Here is an 11,661-nt window from a genome sequence, read left to right as displayed (position 1 = left end):
TCATACGAAATTCTTCATTATAGGAGTTGGGCATCACTGGTCTAAACAGTTAGGGTTACGTATATATATATATAATAATATATATATATATATATATATATATATAATGAGGCTTGTCTTCTAGTTTGAAGATTAATAAGGAATGCAGTATTTCCCGTGGCTACGCAGTCCTAGCTGTGACATACAAATGTTGCCACATCTAAGGCAAGCATAACCATTGTCCGCCGATTAAGATTAAGATTTTCTTTTTGACGCCTGTGTCTGTCCTCGGAAAAGTCACCCTATCCTTTCCTCTTATCTAAAATATCACAGAATGTCCTTCAAAAAAAACGAATATACATGTCCAAGGTGCATCTTCTAAAGCTAATGAGATCGGTAAAAACTAGAAATAAGTTTTGTATGTAATCTTAACAAAATGTAGGCCTATAGCTTGGTCACATTGGAAATGATTGGGCCTCAAAGACAACAGCCTGGCTGACGTGTATTACTGGGTTTAACTTGTTGAGACTAATTTATCTACGACGACTCTAAAATAGAACTCTTACAGACAAACGTTTTGTCTACATCAGGTGTGGTAAAATATATAGATCGTGTCTTGGTTTTCGCACCCTCGTGAAGTGCTGCCCTCGGACTTATTCTTCTTCGGAGTCTAAGCTTAATATAAACATTTTCAATCTCTAGGTAAAAAATAGTATGCATGCATGTTTCTAAAACAAATATCTTTTTTTTTTATTAAATTATGGAGGTCCCCCTTATGGAGGCCGCACTGTCTGCATTTCCGTACTATGACCATGATTGGAATTATAATTTCATCATATTAAGCCATATTCACATTGAGTTGAGATTTTAGATGATTTGGCAAATACAACATTGCTTGCTTAGCATAATTGACCGATAACCGAGATCTATATAAATCGTTTTTTGTATGATGTCTTAAAGGACATAAAACTAGGAATTTAATGTCCAACGCAATTACGAATTAAACATGCGCTGTTTTAGAGAACTTTGACTGCGGTTACTAATCCATTCAAATCTGCTATAAATTGCAGATTGCTAAAGCTATGAGAATAAGAAGATTTGATAACAGAAAGTATAAAATTAGCAGTACAAAAAGTCATCTCCAATACGCTGCAGGTGGTTTCTAAAGTGTATTCGTGTCTCTTATAGAAAAATTCGCCATTGCTAATTGAGTCTCAGGCAGGTCTCTAGGGGTAAGACATTTCTTCTTATTTCTAAAAGAATGTTATAAGCCTAATGTTCTTTGTCAATTTTAGGGATGCAGCTGTAATAAAAGGGGCAATGCAAGATCACAATGTTATATATATGTATATATTTAACAACCAACACCAAGATATATGGGTTTACTTCACACAGAGTCCAGTTCTAGGATTCAAGTGTCCCTCAAGCCAATCCATGTTTTCTCTCTCTCTCTCTCTCCTCTCTCTATTTCTCTCTCTCTCTCCTCTCTCTCTCCTCTTTCTATTTCTCTCTCTCTCTCTTCTCTCTCTCTCTCTCTCTGTTGATGGAATGTTGTATGTCAAGAAGAGTTGTGCCCATGCACAGGGGAAACTACTCTAATAATCAAGATGGCTGATTATACTTGTTTGTGTTTACCTGAGATTGTTCTTATGTCAAGTGTATTTATATTTGAGTGTCCATCGTAACATCTCTCTCTCCCTCTCTCTCTCTCTCTCCTCTCTCTCTCTCTCTCTCTGTCTCTCTCTCTCTCTCGATGAACTCCGAAGTTGCAGAACAAAAATAGATTTTCTAGTCCTCCCGTAGCGCCTAGGCGAGAAAATCAACTGTTTGGCTTAGTGCTTAGCTCCCTCACAGGTCAAATGACTCGGCAGATATGTTACCCGTAGCTGTGGGCACTCTTGCAAGACGTGCGCCACTGTTTCCACTGACTCTGCACAGTGTCGGCAACAGCATCACAATTTGGCTGGAAAGTAAGCACCAATGGGGCATTGTCCCGTTTCACACAGCACTCTTTTCGTTGGTTTCGGCTTTATTCACCTCCATCATGTAGCGTCTGTGTCGGGGTGGGGGGGGGGGGATCTGCTAGATTCTTTGGGCTTCGTATGAGCTATCCCAAGATTTCAACCACTCCTCCTGTACACACTTTCGATTTAAAGGTTTAGCCTGGTTAAACGTATTTGGGGTCACGAAAGCGGTCACCTGTCGCGTCATTGCCCTTCACGCTCAATGTGAGGTCGTCCACTTCAAGAAATGGTATCTGCTGCTCTGAGTTTGTGTGTGTTGGTTTTTTTTTTTAAATAAAGGTGACTCCCCCCCCCCTCGAGCCACTCATGATTTTTATATAGTAGCCTGAATCTGTGATCATTATAACAGATGTCGCTGCGGATTGTTTATTTAGTTCCCCATCACACAATGTGGCGTAGTACAATCATACTCGTAGGTATTTCCGCTCTCTCGTGGAACCATCTGTGTACACTTTAATGTAGTCAGCTGGGTACTGGGCGACAGTTTTCCTGGCAGTGTTTCGTAGGACAGTTTTTGTGCATTTCTTGTTAACTTCTGGGTCAATCAGCGATTTCCTCACCTCTGGGATCCAGGAGCATTCGCCGGAGAAGAAGCCCCATGCAGAGCGAGAGCTGCTCTGTTCTGGGGTAAATCGACTTCTTTGGACAATTCCCGCACCGAGTGCATGAAAGAGTTCCGCTTCAGCCGATTTCCGCCCTGCCAATTGTCGACCAGACTCCTGACTGGGCAACCCTCTTCTAGCCGTTTGAATTTTTCATAAGCAATCATAACGGCTCGCTCCCTTCGTAATCTCAGTGGTGGGAGATTTGTCATGACCTCACATGCCGCAGTTGGCGTCGTACGAAATGCACCACAAATGAGTCTAATTGCTTGGTTCTGCACTGAGTCCAGCCCCGCTAGAGACGTTTGTGAGGCATAGACCTGTGCAAGAGACGAGTACTCCATCCTCGACCTTACCGCTCCAATGTAGAGGGCCCGTAACACGTTCGCTTTGGCCCCCCACTTGGTCGTGGCTAACCGCTTGACTACCTTAAGGCTCTCTGACGCTTGCTCTCGCACTGTTCTCACATGGTCGGACAAACCCATTTTTGGGTCCAGGGTGACTCCCAGGTATTTCGGCTTGGCTTCCATCTTTAATTCGGTACCATTGATTGAGAGAGAAATCTTTTCTTTATAGATATCTTTGCCAAGAGTGAAAAGGGTCCAGACTGTTTTCGCACAATTAACCTCCATATTCCACAAACGTGTGTAGCAAGAAATCGTGACTAGGTCACGTTGGATTTCCGCAGCTAGAGCGGCTGCGGATCTCCCAGTTTTCCAGATCAGCAAATCGTCCGCAAAAAGTAGTGAGCGACACCCTAGGCGTTTGGTCAAATCGTTGATGAATACCAGAAAAAGTAGGAAAAGTACCTCGGACAAAAAACCTCTGGGTATGGTGTGGTGGTTCAATTCCCTGGCACGATTGAGAACGATGAGATTCTAGGTGCGTGTTCTGGCAGGAGCAATTACGTAGCTGAAATGGTTGCAATTCAAAATGCAGTAGAGTACATTGAAGAACGACTTAACGAGAAAACAGCACAACCCAATCCTATTGTACTGTTTACAGACTCTCTGTCGAGCCTACAAGCCATTGAAAGCCCTGCAGATACGCTCCCGGAACCACTGGCAAAAACACTGGCGTGCGTGGGACGCCTCCAAGAAAAACACAAAATTCGGACGACATTCCAATACATACCTGGACACGTGGATGTGGAGGGTAATGTGAAAGCTGACTTATTAGCCAAGCTCAGCTCAAAACTGGACCCTGTGGACGAGCCACAGACTTTTGAGCAGGCGCGTACGATAGTGGACGAATGGGCAAGAAATAAATGGAGCAAAAGCTGGGAAAACGGTAATACGGGAAGGGAAGTCTGGCAAAACTTAAAAGGGCCCTCAAAATCGGACGAATGGTAGCAGCTAAATAGGGAAGAACAGGTAACAATCGCTAGGTACCGAACGGGACACTGTCCAATCGGTGCCTATTTTGCTAAATTTAAGCCAAACTTCGACTCACGCTGCAGGCATTGTCAGGACGACGTCGAAACAGTTAACCACATCCTTACGAGTGCGCAAAACTACACCCTAAACAAGGCCATTTGAGTGAAACAAAAGCTGGTTTGCATGAGGAGCTGGCTCTGTACGGAGACAGAGAAGCTTTGAGAAGGACTGCCGCTTTCCTTGTCCGTGTTATCAGAGAATAGAGTTCTCAACACGGTGCCCTAGTGCGATGAGACTCACACGGTATTTCCGCATCTCAGGTACATGCAGCGAGACCACTCATGATCGAGATCAAGTAACACAGTAATATAGGCCCCCGTACTCTCACCGGATCTTTAGGGTACAGATCTGTCTGTTTAGAAGTAGATGGCGTAGGGCGTATATATGTGTCTTAGTGTGTGCAGCGCTTTCTGCATTAGTATAGACGAGTGTGTGAGTGTGTGTTCCAGTATCTACTTCCAACCTCTCTAATCTAAGGTTAATGTGAGAGTTGGTCGGGCTCCTCCGTGGCGGGCTGGCACTAACCCTTTAAATTGGTACCCGCTTGGTGGAGAGTCCAGCTTGCACGCTCAAATTGCACGCTGTCGCTGCTTATTATGTGACATATATTTATGCACATTAAAGTGTCTACTATGCAGTAACTAAAGATGCCTTCCTTCACCTTGAACTGTTGTACTATTTGTTGTCTGGCATGTCTACTCTAATTAGCACAGCACAACAAATACTAAAATTCATCAATCAAGTCCTAGAGTAGCAGACAGTACGTTTATTGACTATAAAATGAAATACACAAAATATTGACCAGTCCAGCAATCAAGGAATACAAGAAAATATTCACATAAATCCACAATACACTCCGATAGAATTCATCAAGCACGTACTCACTAATGCCTTTTACACAATTGGTAAGATAAGTCTTTACACTTTCCTGATCATGGCGACTACTGTTTTCTAACCATGTGGTCAACTCTCAGAACGAGACTTTTGTCCCATCGTTCCGCACAAACTTTCACGTGAAAAGTGTCACCAATGAATTTTAAGTGTACTCCGTGATTCCCGCCTAGTTCATGTCACAAACAATGATGTGACACACGCCTCTTGCATAAAAGATTCCCGACTAGTTCATGTCACAAACAATGATGTGACACACGCCTCTTGCATAAAAGATTCCCGACTAGTTCATGTCACAAACAATGATGTGACACACGCCTCTTACATAAAAGATTCCCGACTAGTTCATGTCACAAACAATGATGTGACACACGCCTCTTACATAAAAAATTCCCGCCTAGTTGATGTCACAAACAATGATGTGACACACGCCTCTTACATAAAAGATTCCCGACTACTTCATGTCACACACAATGATGTGACACACGCCTCTTGCATAAAAGATTTCCGCGCGGATCCGTGATGTTTTCTCTTCACCGACTAGTTAGGATTTGGATGGGGGGATGCCTGGATCATTCATTTTACAGAGCTTCCTAGCTACAAGTACCAGCCTAGTTCTCCCCAGGACGAGAAGAGGCACATCACACATGATTTCTTCCGCGCATGTTGGACTTAAGGTGCTAGCTAGGAACCACAAAGCCTGAGCCTGTACTTTGTCAAGTTATTTGAGGGCCGTCCTGCTTGCCTAGACCTTAACTGGCAGGCTGTATTCGATTTGAGAGCCAACAGCCACAATGAACAGTGTGCTTGACATGCCAACTCTTGCTTTGACATTTTGAACATCTATTGTTCATTAGTAATCACTTTAACACAAAGTCATAAGCTTTGAAATGACTTTATAAAAAGGTGCTACTATTTTATGTTACTTGTTTCTGACATAAAATGTAATAAGAAGATTTGACAGTCTATGAGATAAGAGAATCTGTGAAGCTATTTGTCTCTTAATAGGTTATAGCAGTGTTGCCCAAAACTGTGCTCTGTAGGACCATTGTGTTCCGCGAAGCCTGAATAATTGTTACATGAACTACTGGAATAATTAACTAGTAGACCACCAAGTGAATATATCCCTCTGGAAAATAAGCAAAGTATTCCTCTAAATTTTCAAAATGTGCTAAGTGTTGCGTCAAGGAAAAAGTTTGAGAAACACTGCGTTATGGTATCGGGGCTATCCTATACTCTATACATGATATAGAAGGAAGTTTTCCATTGCTTCACCTACATAATCTGTCAAAGTAAGAAAGTTATATTGGCTTGGTTTTTTGGGGGGGCTGCTGCTAGGCATTGGGATTTAACTATGATTTTGTTACATTATGTAGAACTCTCTTTGTGATGTAGTTTTTTTTGTTAACCTTATAATTTCCACTCCTTTTTAAGTCAGCTAGGAACGATGATGCTGGCCTGACGCAGATATTAACTCTCCACTCAGTTTAGTCTTTGCTTTAACATTATATAACTAAAGAGTTCGTTTGTTTCTTTTCAGATTGTTTACAAGGCCATATCCAACATGAATCGTACTCTCCTCGTCTGTGTTCTATCTCTGCTTATGATTTCGTAAGAAAGGTTTTATGTTCGATATATATATATATATATATATATAATTATATATAAGACAGTTTTGTTTTAATGGGTTTTAAAAACTGCTATTCGGTCTGGTACTGTTGCATTTTGATCAAGCATAAAGAGTCGCTAATACCAATAGCTTGGTTTCATTATACCATTCATGATGGGTTGTGAAAAAAAGAAAAATTGTTATAATAATTAAAAATGGTAGAGCCCAGCCTACTGAATACAAAGTGTCCCACCTATATACTGCCACTACAGCTCATACGGTACACATTCCAAAAGTAGGACACCTTTATGCCGCATAATATGGATGTAAACACACATACACACACACACATATATATATATATATATATACCCCAAATTGTGATGGCCTGCCATCCCTTTGGACCCGGTCAGTATGGAAGAGAGGCGTGTGCTGTCGAGTGGGCAGCCCAGCGATCGCAAATTTACCGCCCAGGCTTTCCCCCAGCGCAAAGGGAAAAGATCGTCTCTCGATATATATATATATATATATATATATCATGGGCGTAGCCAGGGGGGGGGTTCTTGGGGTTCAAACCCCCCCCGAAATGAAATCCCCCCCCCAAGGGGGGGGGGAAGTCGGAATTTAGTGACAGATTTTTTGCTTTGATTTTGTTTATTTTAGGTGAGATTTTAATACTAAACCATCACTTGCCATCACACCATCACAACCAAAGGGGTTTTGAGTTTAAAACCCCCTACCATGGGGGTTCGAGTTTAAAAACCCCTACCAGGGGGGTTCGAGTTTAAAAACCCCTACCAGGGGGGTTCGAGTTTAAAACGCCTACCAGAACGGTTCGAGTTTGAGTTTAAAACCCCCTACCAGGGGTTTTGAGTTTTAAACCCCCTACCTGGGGTTTTTGCAGTTAACTCCCCCTCTTCTATAAAACAAAACAAAAAAAAATGCAAACGAAAATCCCCTAATTCCAAGAGCAAAGTTAAGGATGATTTTGATTTTAAAATCCCGTCTAAAATTTACGATAAACCCCCTCTTTAATATAAAAAAAAGCTAATTACGCACTCGAAATGTTATGAGCGTAGCTAAATGGGTTTTGACACAGTTTTGAAGGTAAAAAATACCTCTTTGTAATAATTAAAAAAAAGTAAATTATTCACTAAAAATGTTATGAGTGTAGTCTATGGGGTTTTGAATTTAAACTCCCCTCCAGTGGAGTTTGAAGCTAAAAAGTACCTCTTCAATTTAAATAAAAGAAAATTACTCACTCTAAAATCTATGAGCGTAGTCAGAGGGATTTTGAATTTAAACCCCCCGCCATCTTCAGTGTAAGAAAAAAAGTAAATTACGCACTCAAAATGCTATGAGCGTTGCCGAAAGAGGTTTTGAGTTTAAACCCCCATTCAGAGGGGTTTGGTGCTACAAATACATCTTCAATATAAAAAAAAACAAATTACACACTAAAATTATTTGAGCGTAGTCAAGCCAATCGGGGGTTTTGAGTTTCTTCTACAGATGGCTTTTTTTTAAAGTTTAAAACCCCTCCAGATGGTTTTGAGTCTAAGATCCCCCTACAGAGCATTTGAGGTTGAAAACCCCCAACAGAAGATTTTGACGATAAAACTTCTCTTTTCGATATAAAATCTAAAGCAAACTACAGTTACTTAATTCCAAGAGCGTATTCAAGAGAGGTTACTTATTTTTACCAGTGGCAGGGCTCCATTAATAAACTGCAGTGAATAGTCATCTACCGGAATCGAAAAACACTAAATGTAGCTCAACAAAGATGGCTAATACAGATTTCAGGAGTCAGTTATAGAGATCGGATCTAAATCAAGGAAATCCTATGCCGAACTGGGAGTCGACCCCTTAGTAAGATTGTGAGAGAACGACGCATGAGGTTTGCGGGACATATTCTCCGACAAAATGAATTACGCATAAGAAGAGTTGCAATGATATCCTAGAACAACTTGACGCCACTCATTCATGGAGGTCCTCATGGTAGGTGGGAAGAGGCTTCAGACATTACCAGTGACAGATTTTTATGGAAACTGCTTGACGTCAAATGCTCCGAACGGCGTGGGAGGGTCTAAGTCAGTAAGAATAGCACAATAGGTTTTCGAAATAAAACTTTTTAATAGCATTAAAATGGACTGTAGATACCTCAGAATATGCATTTTGTTGGCTTTCAATACCAGAAATAGTGCTTGGCGGCGGGGATTCGCCCCGCGCTGGGGAGCTCCTGGCACTCCCCCAGAACCCCTTGCTAGTAATGGCGGGGAGTCCACAATTTTATGGAAACAGCTTGATGGCAAATGCGCCGAACGACGAGGGAGGGTCTAAGTCAGTAAGAATAACACATTAGGTTTTTGAAATAGAATTTTTTAATAGCAGGAAAATGCACTGTAGATACCTCAGAATATGCATTTTGTTGGTTTTCAATATCAGAAATAGTGCTTGGCGGCGGGGCTTCGCCCCGCGCTGGTGGAGCTCCTAGCGCTCCCCCAGACCCCTTTGCTAGTAATGTCGGGGAATCTACAATTTTTTCACTAACTCATGGAAGAACCTATTCTAGGGCACAATAAACGTCTTCCGAAAGAATGAAGGGTCAGAATGTAATAAAGATTATGTACACACACACACATAAATACATATAATTTTTTTCCCGGGGGGGGGGGGTCGGGGGGGGGGGGAATTCACCCCCCAAAACCCCCCCCGAAAAAAAATCCTGGCTACGCCCATGATATATATATACAGAGAGAGAGAGAGAGAGAGAGAGTCAATTTGGGGATTTAGAATTTATAAATGTGGAGTTCTTTCCCTTAGATAATCTCTTCTTCTTTAATTATCTCTGTATATTTTGCTTGGTTTTAAAGAGAATTTTTTGACAGATAAAGTTTTTGTTTTTCAGTTAAGACAATACAATCACTAGATGACGGGCAAAAAAAAACAAAACAGAAAGAAACACGATTCTATGACAGTGGTAAATCAGTCAACAGGTCCTCACTGAATAGCAGTGTTCTAGAAGATCCTCTGGACCTAGATCATTAGTCAATCATTTGAACTCAAGCCATATATATATATGGCTCCTTCTGTTTCGGAAGCTATGTATACTTTTGAAGTCTGTGGCATTTTACGTCTCGGGAGACGATCTTTTCCCTTTGCAACTTCTTGTGTGACTAAAGAGGCCAATCCTTGATACACAGCTGCGATCGCAGGTTGGGCATATGTAATCACCTGGCGCCGTTGCATTTTCACCCTTCTTTCTGCATCTGTTGTGTATGACATCTGCAATCCGTGACCCTTCCCTGACCCTTTCCTTTTGCTCTCTCTCCATGTGGATCTATCCAGTGCCACTTCTTTACAGCTGCTAGTGTCGATTTTGAAGAGCTTCATGTCGCGTTTGCATACATCCGTATAACGTAAAAGTGGGCGACCAGCGGCTCTTCTGCCTTCTATTAGATCGCCATACAGAATGTCCTGTGGAAGTCGACCTACTGACATTCTACGAACGTGGCCAAGCCAGCCAAGGCGTCTGCTGCTGATAACAGAGCGGATGTCCTGGCACCTTGCTCTTCGTAGCACTTCCTCATTGGTTATCTTATCTTGCCACCTTATTTTAAAAATCCGCCTTAGGCACCGGAGGTGGAAGACATTCAGCTTTTTTTCCTGTTATGAGTAGATTGACCCTGTTTCACTTCCGTATATCAAGGTGCTCAACACTCAGGTCCGGTAGACTAGGGTTTTAGTACTGCTAGTCAGCAATATGTTGTCCCAGACTATTATCTGCAAAATGGTGTTCATTGCCTTGGCTATCCTGTTGTTAATGTCTTTATCCAGTAGAGTGTTGTTGGATATAATGTCTACATTTAAAGGATTGCTACAATTATCTTTCATACCTTAATATTTCCATTTTTTTAAGGGTTATTTTGGCAAAGAACTCACACAGAACTAAAATCAGAAATAAAGACGCGCCATCATCAAGAGACTTTAACGACAACTATGGCTTTGGTTCCAACGAGGGCTACGAGGCAGCTGAAGACCAACAGGATGCCTCTGATTTTCAGGCAAATCAATATTATCAAAATAGGTGAACAAGTCTCTGCATGAGCTGGAAAACGAAGTGGATGACAAAAAATATCAGTTTTACCGAACACATCTCCAGAGCACAATATATACTATTCGTAGCATAAATTAGTAATATATCAACAAAAGCATTTCTTTTAATTGTTTCTTCAAACTACCAGAATAAAAAATATTACAACAGTTAATCCATATATACATATTATATTAACTGCTCTGGTGTTTATTTTTATTGTTTTTGGTTAAATTTATATATATTTGAAAGCAAAAAAAAAAAAAAAAAAGCTGAAAATATTAATGTTCAAAGGAAAAAATAAATGAAATTTGTTTGTTATGTGAAATCTATTGTATTTTAAGGTTGAAAAGGAGACTGATGTCAAATGTCCACTATTAAATTGATGTTTTCTTGATCTTGTCTAGTGCTGTTGTGTTTTTTTTTTTAAATCAAATAAATCTTTTGTGTATGACTCTGTATCATATGATTATATCCGTGTCATTAGGATTTGTTTTGCATTATGTCTAAAGCCTTAATCTTTGGAGTTGTTGGCCTTATTTCTGTCTACGGAATTCAATAACATACCTCACTTAAATTGACAATCTGATTAAATAGTCCCAATCAAAGACATAACATGTACCTCACTTAAATTGACAATCTGATTAAATAGTCCCAATCAAAGACATAACATGTACCTCACTTAAATTGACAATCTGATTAAATAGTCCCAATCAAAGACATAACATGTACCTCACTTAAATTGACAATCTGATTAAAAAGTCCCAATCAAAGACATAACATGTACCTCACTTAAATTGACAATCTGATTAAAAAGGCCCAATCAAAGACATAACATGTATCTCACTTAAATTGACAATCTGATTAAATAGTCCCAATCAAAGACATAACATGTACCTCACTTAAATTGACAATCTGATAAAATAGTCCCAATCAAAGACATAACATGTACCTCACTTAAATTGACAATCTGATTAAATAGTCCCAATCAAAGACATAACATGTACCTCACTTAAATTGACAATCTGAT

The 11,661-nt window shown here is 40.6% G+C and overlaps 1 long non-coding RNA gene across 1 annotated transcript; it reads left to right on the top strand.

The window, feature by feature from the left end:
* The first annotated feature begins 1,050 nt into the window (after positions 1 to 1,050).
* LOC129923151 (uncharacterized) lies at positions 1,051 to 11,033 on the top strand. Its single transcript, XR_008775099.1, has 3 exons — positions 1,051 to 1,211; positions 6,473 to 6,543; positions 10,458 to 11,033. It is a non-coding gene; the product is annotated as an uncharacterized LOC129923151 (long non-coding RNA).
* Positions 11,034 to 11,661: the final 628 nt, after the last annotated feature.

The sequence above is a fragment of the Biomphalaria glabrata genome, chromosome 15 (assembly GCF_947242115.1).
Source record: "Biomphalaria glabrata chromosome 15, xgBioGlab47.1, whole genome shotgun sequence".
Classification (NCBI taxonomy): Eukaryota; Metazoa; Mollusca; class Gastropoda; family Planorbidae; genus Biomphalaria; species Biomphalaria glabrata.
The sequence above is the reverse complement of the archived record's forward strand: the minus strand, read 5'-3'. Positions and strand labels throughout refer to the sequence as shown.